Source organism: Sebastes umbrosus, chromosome 11 (genome assembly GCF_015220745.1).
Source record: "Sebastes umbrosus isolate fSebUmb1 chromosome 11, fSebUmb1.pri, whole genome shotgun sequence".
NCBI lineage: Eukaryota > Metazoa > Chordata > Actinopteri > Perciformes > Sebastidae > Sebastes > Sebastes umbrosus.
In genome coordinates this window covers 13,247,953-13,264,470 of record NC_051279.1, presented here as the reverse complement: position 1 = coordinate 13,264,470, position 16,518 = coordinate 13,247,953, and positions in this window count along the sequence as shown.

Sequence of the window (16,518 nt, the reverse complement as noted above, 5' to 3'; positions counted from 1 at the left end):
TTCTTGAAAATAGGATGTTTCTAATGTTTAAGGAAGAAAATAATAATAATAAAAACCCAAACTCAAGGTCACTAACTAGATTCTTTCCTGTACCCTCAGTAGTGTCTCATGGTCTGCATCAGTGGATGCAGTTTGCTCACTTATCATGGAGATGGCTCATGTCAGGTTGTCAGTTGTTTGTTGTGATTTGTTTTTGAAGTTCAAAGACGTTCAAATTGTATTTCAGCATAGGCATAAATGTGATGATATGTTAATGCACTTAGTTTTTGTTTAGTTTTACAAATACCAATTATTTTTTTAAATCAATTAATCTGTTGATTTTTATTTCATTTCGTTTAGCCTTTAAAGTTGCTTCATACGGAAATGTTGAGACAATGCATACAATGGCGAAATGCTGACAGAGATAACGGTGATTAACTGAGGGAGAACCGTAGGGTGGGTAGCATGCACAGCCGGTCCGGCTATGTCAACAAAGCAAGGAGAAACTCGGATTATAACACGCACAGAAGGAGAGTGACTTTGTTCTCTGCTCAGGTAGACATTACTCCTCTGTATCTTTACATAGCAAATAGATGTTTGCTGCTATATTGATGCTCTGGATATCGAATTTAGCACCATTTAAATATCAGAAAATGGTAAAGAATTTTAGAAGTACGAGGTTATGTGCAACCAAGAGTCCAACACCCAAAGATGTTCAGTGTTTATCTCAATTACAATGAAATAAAACACCAAAACACAGCAAATCCTTGAGAAGCTTTAACCAGCAACATTTTTTTTCTTACTATAGTGACTATTGTTATAAAATTTTCAATTGATTATTTAAATTATTGCTGATTCATTTTTGGTCAATCGATGTTTCAGCACTATTTTTGTTGAAGATAAAACTAAATTTTAAAGACAGCCGATGTTTTCAACAGGTTTGCTTCCAAGAGCATCTGTTTATAGTTTAGTCACACCGCCCTCTGTCCATCTCTCACCTTGCTCCTCTGAGGAGGTGAATAACCTGTGATTTACTGCTATACCATGCCTGTAGCAGTTTAAATGGAAATGTGACAATCCCCCAGGCTTTGCCAAGGATACGGTTCAGCTTCAGTGTGTGTGTGTGTGTGTGTGTGTGTGTGTGTGCGCATGTGCGTGTGTGTGTGCGCAGTTGTTGCAAGCTGTATGTTCCCCCATGTGTTAGCATGCATAACCTTGGGAGCCTTCCTTCCTCTAAGCATCATGGGACGGCTCAGAGGACAGGGAATTAGCCAATCAGCCGTTAGGGTCACCCCAGTCATATTGCTCATCTGTTCACACATATACACACACACACATTCAAGATGTTCAATGTGAAAATGCATATGTAAGACGCAAATAACTAGGGCAGTAAAAAGTCGAGTGTAACTGACGTGTTACATCTATAATTAGACTCGCCACTGAGTCCGCTCGCAAGGGAGGAAGAGGAGGAGAGAGAAAAGAAGAGATGGAGCTGAGTGTGGGAGAGAGAGGGGTGAGGACAGAGCGAACAAATACAAGTCTGTAGAGGACACAAGACAGGGTGACATACACGAGAGAAGGACTTGTGTAGTATTTCTGCCCAGTTGACATTTCTCCTGCCTTTAGCAAGTGACTCAGTAGTAATAATAATAATAATAATAATTGTGAAGGCTACTTTTAACCAAACAGAAAATGTCAAAGTGCTACAGTTTAAGAGGAAAGTAGTCAGCAAAATAAATCCAGAATTTAAGGAGGAAAACATTATTACTGAGTATTGCGATAAGATATATTGCGATATATTACCTTTTTTCAACTGTAAGTTATGCAGTTTGTCAACATCTGTTTTATCCAATAAGATACAGTTTTACTATGTTCATCTCAGAGTTTTCATTCACATACCTTGAGGTCAGAGGTCAAAGGGACCCCTTTAAAAAATGGCCATGCCAGTTTTTCTTCACCAAAATTTAGCGTAACATTTGAGCATTGTTAGTGTTCTTCCAAAAAAGCTAGTATGACATGGTTGGTACCCATCGATTTCCTTAGATTTTCTAGTTTCATATGATACCAGTATCTTCACACTAGCTTTACGACTGAGCCTGCTACGACCTCTGAAATACAGGATAGTGGCCGGGTTATGTTAATAGTTTATATAATAAAAGGAAAATACTTGATGTTTGTGTGTCGATACAATATTGCCACGCAAAATATCGCAATATTATGCTGTATCGATTTTTTTCTCCCAACCCTGTTAAAAGCCTATACCATAAATAAATGCCCTCCTAAACAAATAGTCTTGAGGCCTGTTTCAAACAGCTGCTGCTATTCATAGATGTTCATTTCAGAGGTCAGGATACAGTAAAGCTTAAGGTCAAATTTCCCCTAATACAGAGATCAATCAAGAAGGTGCAAAAGGACATCAGAATAAAGGTTTAAAAATCAACCCACTCTCCTAGAAATTACATATTTAGCAACACAAATCAGTAGTTTATGAAGCCACAGAAGTAGCCAGTAAAGTTAGTTGGGGAAACTGATGGCGTGACCGCTCTCTCATTAGCATCCGAGCAGCAGCAGGCTGGAGGCTGCTGGCAGGAATCCAGAGGCATAGTACATTGCAGTAGTCCAGCCTTGAGGAGATGAATGGAGCAGCTTCTCTGCATCAGGGAGGGATGCACTGGGATGTAGTTTGTTCTTGAGCTGATAGAAGAAGGTTGCACATAAATATTTGATGCGGATTGCATACATCATCACCTTTACTTGTTCCCTCTCATTTCCCTCTTTTTCCCTTTCAGCTGGAGTCATTAGGAGTTTAATTTTGGCTCCGTTACACTGAACTGTTTTCCTACTTGTATCTGACACAAGCCCCTGTGCTCAGAACATCTTGTGAGGATGTGTGCGCGCAGCGTGTTATGACAGATGAGTAATGCGACGAGGAGTGAAATGAGAGGGGGATGGGAGGGAGAAGAGGGCCGGTAGTTGCCAGGGCGACCTGCTCCAGTCTCCAGGGTCACTTGACGGGTGTGACCCTGACAGCTAGCGTTCCCTTTATTATTCAATACTACACCTTCGGTAGCTCTCGATGGATGTCATACGTACAGTACCTGTCATACACACGACACGGCTCTAACAGACCATCAGCTTACATTCGGGCTACAACCTGTAACAGTACGTGTGAGTGCACACAGAGAGGACAGAGCTGTGGCCGGTGAAGAGCCAATTACCCAGTCACTTACACACACTCACACACTCCCACTGAGGGAACAATGTCTGCGAGAGTCTTACAGTAACGAGCACACGGCAGCCTCTTTCTGTCAGAACGGAGCTCAGGATAAGGGCACGGATACACATCCAGCGGACAAGCCTGGGGGACAGAAGACACAGAGACACCCACATGGACACGCGCACACACACACACACACACACACACACACACACACACGCACACACACTCACACACACACAAAGCTACTTATTCACACACAGCTGTCATACACTCAGATGACAAATGAACTACTAAAATTAGCAAGGAGAGAAGAGGCACATTTCTTTTTCTGCAATCTTCACCTTTTCGTTATGTCTGTGTGCGGGCATGTGTGCGTGCATGTGTGTGTATATATAAGTGTACTTCTCACTTGAGTGGTCCAGTATAGAGACGGACTGTGTCTGAGGTGACTGGGTGCAGCGATAATGAAAACATTGCTGAGGTTGCCTACCTAGCATAGCGTCGGGCTAGCACTCCATCACACTGACTCATTGGGCACAGCAGCATCAGCTCCCCAGTCTCACACACATACACACTACTAGTCCCACGGCTAGAGAACACATACTGACGCACATGGTGCATGCACAAATATGCTGACGCACATAGACACCAACATATTAAGACATAGCCTACTAGAGTCTTCATTTTGTTTTTTATCTCTCACTAACACACACACAATCAGACACACACACACAAGCATACTCCCACTCTATCATGTTGAACAGAATGGGGCCACACACACAGCAACACATCTGGTGGGGCCACAGCACTGCTGTGCCTGCTGCTGACACCGCACAGGGAGGAGGCCTCAGCAAGTGAACGCGTCATTAGGCGATTGTCGAGATTATCTAGGTTATAATCAAATGCTGTTAATACCGGATGAAATTGTTTAAAATAGGGCTGTCAGTCGGTTAAAATATTTAATTGCGATTAATAGCATGATTGTCCATGATTTATCACGATTCATTGCAAATTATTCGCACATTTTTTTTATCTGTTCAAAATGTATTTTAAAGGGAGATTTGTTAAGTATTTCAAACTCTTATCAACATGGGAGTGGGCAAATAGTCTGCTTTATGCAAATGTATGTATATATTTATAATTGGAAATCAATTAACAACACAAAACAATGACAGAAACCCTCACAGGTACTGCATTTAGCATACAAATATGCTCAAATCATAACATGACAAACTGCAGCCCAACAGGCAACAACAGCTGTCAGTGTGTCAGTGTGCTGACTTGACTATGACTTGCCCCAAACTGCATGTGATTATCATAAAGTGGACATGTCTGTAAAGGGGAGACTCGTGGGTACCCATAGAACCCATTTTCATTCACATATCTTGAGGTCAGAAGTTAAAGGACCATAACTTTGAAAATGGTCATGACGGTTTTTCCTCGCAAAAATTTAGCGTAACTTCATAGCGTTATTTAGCCTCCTTCACGACACCTTCCTGAGCCCGCGACACCCTCTGAAAGATCAATTGCTTTAAAAGAATGGCGTTAAAACTATTTTGCGTTAACGCGTTATTATTGTGTTAACGTTGACAGCCCTAGTTTAGAAGCATAATCACTCCTTTATCTCACTTTAGTTTAAAAAGTTCTGTCTAATTTTTATTTTCGAAGGAATAGTTACACACATTTTGGAAAAAAAATACTTATCCATTTTTATGCCAAAAATTATCAAATGGTGTCGATCTTCTCATCTAACTCTCAGCAAGACAGTCAATAAGTATGTTAAGTTTAACATTTCTTCCAGTCTCATTAAATCTGAGACTCCTTTATATTCTCCTCCCAACTTCAACCACATTTTTTTGTAACCACATTATTACCACCTCTATATCTGGGCCCTATTCTTATTCCTCTCTTTCATCCCTTTCAGAGGAATTCTTATGCAATGTGAGAGTATGGCATACTGACAATTTAATCTGGACGGGATGACGTCTGCATGTCGGTCACAGAGGGAGAGAGAAAGAGACAGAGTGAGGCATAACTACACAGCTGAACTTTTAATCCTCTTAGAGTCCTCAACTATCTATCTCTCACTCATCTGTCTGCTGTCTGTCTGCATATAACTATCTCTCTTTTTATAACATGTTTCATGTAGTAGTAAATGTACCTTCGTGGTAGAGATGAATACATTTCACATCTTTCTTCTCGTTCCCTGCTTCCTCCATCTTCCCTGAACTCTCTGAACCAACCCCCCTCCCCCTTTTACTCTCCTTTATCTGCCCCTTCTGTGTGCTCTTCCCTCTCTACCCTCTCTCCATCCATCGGCCCCCCTGCAAGGTCGTTCCCAAGGACGGCCTGCTCCCAGCATCCCTTGCTTCATTGGCTGATGGGTATTAAAGGGCCAGTTCCCCCGCAGAGAACACATGGCTCTGCTTTACACACTCATCATTCCCATCCCTCCTGGGGCTGCTTACTGTACTTGCTACACACACATAGCAGCTCACATGTAAATGCAGCAGTGACTCCAAAGACAGCTAACACAAGATGCTGACGAAATATCTGGAAAATTCACATTCATAGACTATCCTGTCTCTTAAAACAGCTCTGCGTGACGGGTCACTTATCAGAGTGACAAAAGATGCTTGCCAAAGCACACAGGCTATGAAAAAAAAACACTTGACCAGCGCTTACTGACAGCCAGCACCGTCTGAACCAAGCAGACTTTTTTCTTTACGATAAGTGAGCGTGACACACTACGAGCTCAGCAGACCTGAAAAACACAAAGTAAACAGCTTCAAAGCAGCTCGGGCAGATAAACAGTCAGCAAAATGGCCCCCGCAGTTAACATATTTAGCAAAATGTGCTCTCTGGAATGGAAAGAGGATTTAAGGGTGGGTGATGAAAACATAACAAGCGTACAATTCTGAAAGAAATCGTACAGATGGAGTGCACCACTTAATAGGTTTTACAGAGTCCATCAGTCTCTCGTTTTAGGTGAAAAGCTCATCTGCTAATCTGCTGAATAATCATAGTTCTCAAAAGCCATTTCCCTTCATCCTAGTGACCTCATTTATAAAGCAATTTGACATCTGGGCATTAGATACAAATGATGTGCTTTGTTAAGTACTTCAAGAATTTTATCTAATTTGAACAATGTTTTTATATGAGAACAACTTGGCCAACCTTTAATACCTCTAATTTGTCAACCTGGTCTCACGGGAAGGCGTATAAATAGCACGACATTACAACGACAAGCTACGGTAACGTTCACAGTAAGGTTTAAGAAACAAAACCACTTAGTTTGCAAAAAACGTCATGGTTGGGCTGAAAATAAGAACGTAAAATAAGAAAAATACATACTGATACATTATAACATAAGTACGGAAAGCATGTCACAAATGTCACTAAAAAACACGTGGCAAACGTCACTAACGTAACTCGTAAAATGAAACACCGGTCTTGATCCTCGGCCTCCTGGTTGAAAGTCGTGTGTTTGTTGGACCCCCACCTGCTCGCCATAAGCGGCCTTTCTCACTATTTATTCTACATCACTAGCTCTGACTGTCGCATATGTCCGTGGATGTTTCCATTGCAGCCAGTACAGACTACATGGAATGCAAATGACACGTGAAAAGCAAAAAAGGCGTTTTTATTGCTCGCTAAATGCCTTGCGCATTATTGTGGCATTCATTCAACCTTTTTATCCTGTTTGGACCATTTGTTTTGTCTTTATTTCATGTTATTGTGTCACTGGAGTGGCTTTAGAAGTTCTCTTAGTCTAATATCAATACGCTTGTTCCCTTTCTGATAGAGTTAGTTGAGAAGATTGACACCACTCTCTAATGAAAATATGAAGCTACAACCGGCAGCTGGTTAGCTTAGCTTAGCACAAAGACTGGAAACAGATGGGAACACCTAGCCTTGCTCTGTGCAACAGTAACAACGTCTGACTGCCAGCACCTTTAAAGCTCATTCATTAACACCTGCTGGGGTCTCGTCGTAACCGTGAGGTTGCCAGCCACCCAGCGGAGACTCCAGGCACATAACCCCCGTAAGACCACAAATTGTAATTTTTACACTTTGCTTTTAGTACGGAATAAACAAATTAGATATAATGTGTAAATTAGTGAGCTTTAACGGCGCTGGTAGGCAGATTTTATTTTTACCTTCGGACATAGCCAGGCTGTTGGCTGCAGCTTCATGTTTACCATACCTGAGTGGTATCAATCTTCTCATCTAACTCAGCAAGAAAGTACTTCTTTAAAACCCCTTCACACCTTCGTGCACCCACACAGGTGTTTTCACTTATGTTGCTTAGTTAGAGTTCTTCTCAGGACTGTGAGGGCTCGTACAAACTGTATTTTATATTGATATATTCCTCAGGGTGTGACAATTACACCTTTATCATTTGTATAAGTGTACTTTAGAGTTTGGTGAGATTGTGTAATACCCTTCCCAACACCCAAGGCATCTGCTATTGTAACTGAAAACACATTGTGGGTGTACAGGACTATTAATAGAAGATTTTACTGTGAGGAATAGGGTGGTAAAAGACAAAGAATCAGAAAACACTTACAATAGGTGACAACATATGGCAGAGCATTAGAAAGTATCGAGCAAATAATATTTTACTAAATAACCTTGAGGACTTTCTCAAATGCTCATTTCCTGGCTGTGAGGCTTCAATGAATACAGAGACCTTGAATAGTTTCTTTATTTCTGAAATGAATTCTTACCGTAGGCATTTTGTAAGAATAACCTATTACATCAAAGAAATGATCTTCTTACAGGGTATGAATGCTTTTATACAAACTTTATTTAATCATTTTTCAAGACTTGAGAACAAGAAACATACATTATCAGACAGCCACGCAACCGGCAAACAAAACCAACACAAACATAAGACGAGACTACCACATTGACCAAGAACTAGTAAAATCCTTCCCAATACTGATTCCGATACCTGAACTTGCGGTAACGGCCAATGCCGAGTACCGATCCGATACCAGCGTGATAACAAAATAAATATAGTTATCATTATTATTATTATCATTATTATTATTATTATTTAACAGCTGTTTACTACTGACCATGTATGGATATGATATGATTACTACATTTGTTATAGGGCCTGGCTCAGGTTAAACCTTTTGTAAAACATGAACAAATACATTTTCGATATCCGGTTAAACAAATTAATTTTTTTCTGGGTTAATAAAGTATGGTATCGGTGCATAGACTGGCATACTCACCGATACCCAATACTCCATCCCCCATCGCGAATTTCGGGCAGTATCGGACGCATTTCCGATACGGGTATCTGTATCTGAACGACTTTAAAAAACAATTACAAGAATTAAAACAAATCAGAAAATAAAGCTTATCTTGAGGGTAGTTTGCAGTTTATTCCATTTAAAAGGTGCATAATAACTGAAACTAGTTCTGCCATGATTAGTGCATATACGTAGGGAATATCTAAGGTTACGTAGTTATTGGATCATGTCCAGTAGTAACAAAATTGAAATGTGAGGTAGTTTGGCAGCCTTTACAGAGGACCTTAATAGGTAATAAATCCATCCAGCTTTGTGATACAGAGAGCAGTGATGAGTATTAGCTGCTGAAGTAATGATGAGGAGTGTGACAGCTCAGAATATCCCCATAATCAAGTGCAGACATAAAGTGAAATGTTAAAAAATGAACCTTGAATGACTGTCTGCTGTCAAGCCAGATTACAAGTATTTGTATTACTCGGAAAGAGTGATCTGGGTACCGTTTATAGTTTTAATGGTGGAATATTAGCATATTAGCATCTATGAAGTCCTAATGGTAGTTTAAGTGTGCTTTAAGTGCATACTAAGAATAAAAACCTCCTAAAAGGCCGTTCCATGGAATGGAAAACAAGTGGATGGATGTTTGCCTTCTAATGGCCTTGCAGACTGAGAGACTTCATTAAATGCCTTTTAGTTTCACTCATAAATCTTTCAATCATTACTCTGAGGTTATAAAAAGATATTATATTGAATCCACTGACTCGAGTACAACAAATTAGCAGCTGATGATTTTCCAGGGAAACTACATATTTGAACAATCAAATCCACTTATATCAGAACGTGCAGATGCTTCACATTAGAAGAATGGTGTTCCCAATTCTTTGTTTGCTCTTTGCAGAGATTAGACTGGCTTGTGGTAAGACGTAGGTGGAGATATAAAAAAAGAAAGAATACATAGTGTTAAAGGTAGAGTGAAGCAGGGTTTTGCTGCAGTGGCTGTGGTGCTGAAAGGACAGCTATCGGATGAGGAGGAGGAGGAGGAGGAGGAGGGGTCAGGGAGGACGTATGAGAGAGGAAATGCTTTAGAAACAGTAAATCATACCGTAGATGGAAAGAGAGAGAGGAGGTGACAATAATGAAGTCGTGTGCGTTAGGGTTGATTATCATTAATAAATCTAATGTACCGCATATGTCCGTGTGCACTCAGGTGTACGAGTGTATCCTGAGAACATTCTGGATGTATTCCTGGCAGACATTTTTTCATCTTCCGTCGGTGTCTAGAAGCCAAAGAGGCTAACAATTTAGCAAGCTAGCAAGTGGGTTACATAATGCAGGAAAAGCAAAGGCATAATGACAGAGGAAAAACGTGAGGCAATTGGAAATATCAACATTATATAGATATTATAATATACGACTAAAATTACAATATATTCACTTATTATGTGCTGAAAAATAAACTTCCATGGTCTCCGCTATTTCTGACAACATCAACAAACACATTTTACAACTCGTGAACTCTGAGCTTTCAGAAACTTTCCACTTACGAGGTCGTGAAGACGGCAAGAGGGGGGCGTTCATATGGACTCTTCTCGTGAACACGGAAAACACGACCCCATTTGAAGGCACCATTAGCAGGAAAGGCACAGGTGTAATTAATACTATGATTAAAGGCTGTATTAGGTGTCGTGTGTTGTGCATGCTGGCTTGCTGGCATGGATTACTGGGATATTCAAATGGCGTGGAGCCATCGTTAATGATATCAGTAACACCTGTGCTCTTCCTGCTGCGACAAGTGAAAAAGGTCCATTCAAATTGCCAGGACTTTGAATTACTAGGGTCATTAGTCTCTCTCACAAAGACAACAAAGAGAAAATCTGTAAGTGTGGATTCTTCATATTTTATCTTATTTTATTAATTTAAATGCTGAATTGTTTTTTCTGTAAATTTGATTCCCCGGCAGTAAAAAGATTTGTATAGAACAATGTGTGTTATGGTGCCTTCAAATGGGGTCGTGTTTACCATGTTCACAAGAAGAGTCCATATGAACGCCGCCCTCTTGTCGTATTCACGATCTGGACGAAGTGGAAAGTTTCTGAACGCTCAGAGTTTGCGAGTTGTGACGTGTTTGTTGACGTTGTCATAAATGGCGGAGGCCATGGAGGTTAGTTTTCCGGTGCATAATAAGTGAATATATTGTAATTTTAGTCATTTACTGTTTTTCTTTGTAATTTTACAATATCTTTGAGAAAAATGTTGATATTCCCAACAGCCTAATCTTTCTCCTCTGTCATTATGCCTTTGCGTTTCCTGCATTACATTACCCACTTGCTAGCACCGTTAGCTGCGAGCCGCCGGCTCAGCTACTGCCATGTTGAGAACCATGCAGAGGCAGTAGAAATGCTCCCAATCTCACATTCAGCACCATTAACTTTCTTTCTTACTTATAAAAGGGACAGCCGCCATGGCGGGACTACACTAGATGCCAACGCTGTTGTGTTATACGCGTCACGCCAGCATGATTGAGTCCGCAACTTGCCGCACGTCGGTTCATGCAGAAGTTCATACGGAAGTTAGCCCGCTACAACAGTTGCCATGGCAACGGTAAACCTAAAAATGGTTGCCGTTCTGACTATCCCGCTTTATTCATTTGAATGGGAATGCCTATTCTACTCCTATTTCTATGTCACAGCCATTCCAGTGATCCAGCATGTACAATACCAGGGCCCTGGTCCACCTAAATGGAACAATGACAATGACATGTCAAAATGGCTGCAGTGAAAAGGACCTACTGGTTGAGGCTGCAACTTTGCCGGTCAAAGTTCACCAAAGTTGAGCCCCCGCGATGCGAAAAGGGATAACTTTTTTCTTATTAGTTCACAAAGTTTGGTGACATAATTCCCAGCACAGCGCCTCTCAACCCCAACCTGAGCAGAGGCCTAATCAGTGTGAAGTGAAAACAGCTGTGGGCCTGTTATTGTGTGTGTGTTGTTGAGCATACTGAGTCTAAAATACTGGAATGGTAAAGCATGTAAAATACTCACCATGTGTTTATTTTTAATTGTTGAATGTTAATGTTTATAAAACCCCAAATTCCCAGAAAAAATACAAGACTTCAGAGTCATCCACGGTCGCTACAGCCCTGTTCAAATTGTGCTTTATTCGTATAACCATAATTACGTAAAGTTGTGCCAACGGAAGTTGCGCAAGGTTTACACTGTAAATATAATATTCAGCTTTTTTTGAGGAAAAAAAACACAACAAAATGCACATTACGCACATTATACTATAGTGTAAGAAGTAAGTTGACCAATGAAAAAGGTTTTCTTTGTCTTTATGAGAAGTATATAACCTGATGTATACATAATGTCTCCCGAAGGAAGATAATCTTGGAGACATTCCTGCTTGGCTTCTGGTGTCTTGTGTAAGGGATTACAGTATGTCTCCTGTTTGCAGTTCTATTCCTTTACTTCAACTTCATGTGTTCGTGTGTTTATTCAAACTGTTTTAAGTTTTTAAGGGTACATTTCTCCATTGCACCTACATTCCTTTACATTGACAGATTCCCTTCTGCTTTTTTCCTTATCTGAATACGGACTCTGCTCTGCCCTCCATCTCTCCTCTCTTGCCCTTTACCACACATCTGCTACTCCATGATAACTGAACCTTCATTGACGGTCACATGTCACTCTTTCCACGCTAAATCCCAGAGGAATTTTCCACCACCCACCTGGCTCTTTCCTCCTTCATCTCTGTCTTACTGCTTGTCCTCCTTATCCCCTTTCTTCCCTCCCTCTCTGCACGCCTCATTTCTGTCATCCTCCTTAACCCCATCTGCCTTTCCATCATCTGTTCCCTGAGATCCCAACCCTCTCTTTCTCTCTCTCCATCCTCTTCTCTTCTCTATCTCTGCCTCTTTTCCTCCCTTCTGGACTCTGTGAGTGGAACACAGATTATGTCAGACATTTATAAAACCGGATTAGCAAGGATCACCTTCATGCACACACACACATTCACATGCACGCACAAACACAAATACAGATGACTCCGTACACTCACATTCAAACCCTAATTTTGACTGTCTACTTATAATATGACCAAAAGTATGTGGACAAGCCTGTTTACATTATGTAACTTTGGTCTGGGGTTGTTTTTCATGGTTTGAGCTAGGTCTCTAAGATCCAGTATAGAGAAATCTTAATGCTATAGCACAGATGTTTTCAAAGTGTGAGGCGGGCCTCTCCAGAGGGGCTCACTTTTACTTTCAGGAGAGGGAAAAGATCACATATAGCCTAAATGTATGATATGGTTTCTCCACCCGATTCGACGGTCGTTAGAGGTCGTTGTCGTCTTCTTTTATACCTTTTTTCAGTGATCTACCATGTGAATAGATGATAAAACATACTAGTGGGTGTAGTAGGCCTAATTGACCCACATCTATTGGGCTTATAGCGACTGATAACGCCTATTTAATACCCTGACAACAGTCTAATCATCTGGTTAAATACATAGTTCAGAGATACAGTAGTTTTGGGGAATTTTACTGTTTTTCTTACTTTCCCAATGTCAAAAAACAATAAATGTCTCAGGACAAACATTTTTTTATGTGTAATGGGTGTAGTCTGATGTTATGTCAAACAGCAATAATAGACTATCTTGGCTCAATTGTTTAGTGTCTTTGGGATCAAATAACATACTCATGATCCCATAGGCATCCAGGAATTGAGCAAAACTATGCAAGTAATCTAAGGAGGGGACTTTTCCAAGCTTTGTCTGAGGGGAGGCCAACAGTCTCAGACTTTGAAAACCCCTGCTATAGCATAAAGTGATTCCATCATTGCATAGCAACAGTCTGGGTGAGGTCCTTTCCTTTTCAACATGGCAGTGCCACCATATACAAAGCAAGGCCCATAAAGAAATGGCCTCTTTGGAGTTTGGTGTGGAAAAATGTGACTTTCGTGCACAGATCCCTGACCTTTAACCCCATCTGATACCTTTGGGATGAACTGGAATGAAGCCTCATCACCAAACATCTGTGTCCGACCTCATTTAGAGCTTTTGTTGCACAATAGGATAACATTTCTGAAGCCAGGTTCCAAAATCTTGTGGAAAACCTTCCCAGAAGAGAAGAGGCTGTTATAACAGTGTATTCATGCCCGTGGTTTCTAGAATGAGTTGCTTAACAAGACTGTATTGTACGGTTGTCCACATACTTTTGGCTATGTAGTGTATGTATATTTAGATACTATATACAGACTCTATTTTAGTCTTCCCCACACATATTTTCCAAACCACACACATAGTCCATGACACCTCATGACATATGATATTCATCAGCAGCTCTGATTCATACAGTACACCATCATACTTTCCAAAATCACTGACTACGCATGCTGTCACACTTTGCACAGGGCCTTGTATCTCTCTTGATGTTCTCTTCAAGACATCAGCCTCATGTAAATCAGTATGACACCGCACTGTCTACAAGAGCAGCATCCACACAGCCGGAATCTATTAGAATAACAATTAGTACCAGCTTTCTCTCTGTGTCATCCATCTCTCCCTCTCTTTCTTTTCTCCTATTCTTTCCTGCCTGCATCCCCCTCACCCATCCCTCAATTTCTGACTCAGCAGAACAAGTCGGAGACAAGGTCATCTGACTGCTGTTGCTGTGGAGACCGAGAATTGGGGGATTTTTCCCCCTCCCCTCCTTTCTTGTACTGCATGGCAGGGAGGTGTGTGGTGGTGGTGTGGGTGTGGGTGGTGGTAGGTGTGGGGGTGTGGGTGGGGGTGGGCAACATGAAGGTATAACAGAGGTTAAGAAAGGATACTATACTGGCAGCCATTTTGGTTGAAATGAGATTGAAAAGAACTTTATTAGCAGCAGCACAGTGACAAAGTCACCCTCATGGGCAGCACTGAGTGCTTCAGGATCAAATTCTATCTGTTAATCCTCACAGTTTACTGTATGGTATACATGCCTCAACACTTCTATGATAAAAGGATTTTGTAAAGCTATATAACTCAATAAGCATGAAAGGTGCTCTATACGAAATACAGAGCATTAATATAGCATCAAACAACTATTTGATTCTGTGTGTTGTAATCAGAGCTTCTCTGTGCTTTGTTGATGCGCATGCCTTTTAGTGCACGTTCGTGCATATGAGCGTGCCCCACTGGCTGGCCCACGGCCACCGCTCTGCATCGCTCTCATGTGGCGGTTACAGCTGATAACGCCGTCCTGACCGACGGTGCCATCGCGGAAGTGTAGTACCCACCCTCCGGTTCCCCCCAGGTTATCACTGTTAGCACTATCTGCACTTTCGCCATCGTTTCCACTGTTAGCGCTGTTAGCACCGTTAGCTACAAGCCGCCGGCTCAGCCGTTGCCATGTTGAGATCCATGCAGAGGCAATAGAAATACTCCCATTCGGCATTTAGCATCTTTTAAAGAAACAAGTTGACAGTCACAGGAAAACAGTCATGCCATAGGCATTAGGGTGGGCAAAATAATAGAAACAGTTTACAATAAAGTTGCCCTTCAATAAATATTCCAAACCAAGACCTCTTACAGTCACAACCAAACCCAAACATTATGAGGTTCACCAAATACTTTTTATTGAGAGGCTGTTGAATTTCATTGGTGTTTCTGTTATTTTGTACATCCCTTGTATAGCATAATTTAAGCCTAATACTCATCCCCACATTTTGGGGGGGTTGGTCCAAGTAAATGAAAACAAATGAAATATTTTGTATTGTTAGAACCTTGAAATTAATTTGTCTCCAATATGAATTGCAGTGTTGTACTGCCAAAGTGCTTTAAATTTAGGAAGCCATCAGATTTGTAATGCTTCAGCTGTATACGATACTTTTACAACAAGGTATTCCTCTTGAAAAGGACAAAAAATACAAGAGTCTATCTATTGATACTAGTGTATTATGCCTACATATTTATGTTGCTTTTCATAGTATTTGCAGTGACATTTCTACATAGTGCTAGCTACAGGCAGTAACCTGTCATTCATATAAGCTGTGCAAATTGCTCTTTCGAAACCGTACCAGGGTATAAATAAATATATAATAAAGTGAAAGTGTCAACATGTGCTTTCACATCCTGTGGGTGCAGTCTAGGCGGGATTTGCTACACTGGGAACAGAATGTGTATTTGAAAGTTTACCCCACCCGTCTGGTAGTTCAAGAGGGTTACGAAACATAAACAAAAACGTGATTACTCACAGCTAAATTTAATTAGTGACATTTGTTAGTCATCTGCAGTATTTCGCATAGCTTAAATAATAAAAACCAGCTGCACTAAATATAGCAGCATGTTTGCAGAGAGTTGTAGCTGACTGTCCTCTAACCCTGAGCTAACCCCCCTTCTGATGCTCGGGGGTTTCATTGTGCTGTATGGTCATCGTCTGGGCCTGCAGAGAGGGAGGCAGTGAGGCATGGCAACAATATGCTGCAGGGACACTAAGCAAGCATGACTCTCAGCTTTCCCTTGCAAAGCAGGCATGGATTTGAATGCATGAATGTGTGTGTTGTTAGAGTGCGTATACAACTCAGTGACTCTAAACATGTGTGCTGCATCATTCCTTGAATGAAAAGCAGGGAGGAAAAACGTGACCAAAGGCCTTAAATGCCAAATCACTGCTGCATGGGCCAGCCTCCTCTTGCATGTCCTCTGTCTGTTTCTCTCTAACGCTGTCTGTCTTTGAATCTATTTTAGCCAGAAAAAATACACAATCTTTCCAAACTACCCATTTTCTTTCTTGTCCTCGTGTTTTGTTCTCTTTGCTCACACTTGGCACACCTCCCTCTCTGTCTCTCTTCTATCATTTCCGTCCCTCTCTCTCTTTCTGGCTGTCCAGTGTTGAAAGAATGTAGTCTGGATTGTTAGACTATAGTTCATTCCTGTCGGGTTGTGTGGATACTTGCTGCAGCTGCCAATCCCACTTATCAACAGTAGATAACATTATTTACAACTGCCCCTCATGAATGTCAATAGCTCCAAAGACCCCCAGATTATAGTGTTGAAACAAGTCAGGTTTGATTCTTT